The sequence below is a fragment of the Echinops telfairi genome, unplaced genomic scaffold, assembly GCF_000313985.2.
Source record: "Echinops telfairi isolate 266 unplaced genomic scaffold, ASM31398v2 ScPeMD7_4225;HRSCAF=4972, whole genome shotgun sequence".
NCBI lineage: Eukaryota > Metazoa > Chordata > Mammalia > Afrosoricida > Tenrecidae > Echinops > Echinops telfairi.
Genome location: NW_022108124.1, coordinates 16,551,436 through 16,552,567, shown reverse-complemented (window position 1 = coordinate 16,552,567; position 1,132 = coordinate 16,551,436). Strand labels below are relative to the sequence as shown.

Genomic DNA, 1,132 nt, shown 5'->3' with positions numbered 1-1,132 from the left:
TTGCACCTACACTCACCATCTCATTCCCCTGGGAATCTGCTCCCCACCAGGTGAGTAGGAAAGTAGGACAAGGCTAAAACAACTGTCGTTGAAGCTGGCAAACTCAAGTCTCTGTCTTTGGGACCCCTGTCCATGCACTAGAAGGACCAAGACTTAACAAGGCCAGCCCGGAGAAGGAGTGGGCACCTGGTAGCTTTCTGGGACCCCCAGTGGGGCAAACTGTTGAAAGTCACAGCTGCTCCCTGAAAGATTCACGAGCTCAAGCCCACCCAAGTCTCTCTGGAAGGATGCTCTGGTGATCTGTTTCCAAATCATCAGCCACAGAAACCCTCAGGCTGCTGTTCTTCTCTGACACACATGGCGGGGGCAGGCCGGCTGGCAGCGTGATCTGAACTGGAATGGACTCTAGGAGCTGTTTTTCGGTATCCTTATGCATCCCACCAAGGAGTCCTGCTGATGCCCTCGTTAAGCAGTGGGTGGCTGGAGGGGAGGTGGGTGGTTTGAAGCCCAGCAGCAACCAGCGTGGGATAGAGACCCGCTTGTCTGATTCCCTAAAGATTACAGCCTGGGATATCCCATAGGGAAGTTCTCTTCTCTCCCACCCTGTGAGTCCAAATTGTGTAAAACTAACACTGAGGGAAATAGACGAAGTCTCTATTTCCTAGTTTATAAGAGAGGGAATCTGGAAAGCTGGTATTCAACAGTAGGAAAGCCTCCACGTTGGGAAGTTAGAGGTAAAGTCCAAGTACGTGATCTTGCTTTAAATATCATTCCCACAGATTCTCCCCTAACAGCTATGCTGCCTTAAAGTGAGCATATGATTGAGTCTATCTCCCTATAGAAGCAGACACCCTTTTCTCTCTTCCCATGATGTCACCCAACCCCCCTCATACCTTCCCCCAATGCAGGTATTAGGTTTCCTCACCTATGAGCTTAGGGACCTTATTGTAGATACCACCCACCTTGTGATGCTTGTAATTACTGAACATGCATGTCTTACGGCGACCTATAAATGTCCCAAGATAGGGAGGAAAGGCGCTCGCTCTCTCTTCTCCCAGCTCCAGGTGGACCACCAAGAGGAGCTGAGATGAGCATGTGTGTTAGTCTGGGTACATTAGAGAAACAAATCCAC

General features: G+C 50.0%; 1 protein-coding gene across 1 annotated transcript in view; it reads right to left on the bottom strand.

Annotated features, from left to right (window-relative positions):
* VIPR1 (vasoactive intestinal peptide receptor 1) overlaps positions 1 to 1,132 on the bottom strand; it is a 37,070-nt gene that overhangs the window by 12,722 nt on the left and 23,216 nt on the right. The gene's annotated exons all lie outside the window — the stretch shown is intronic.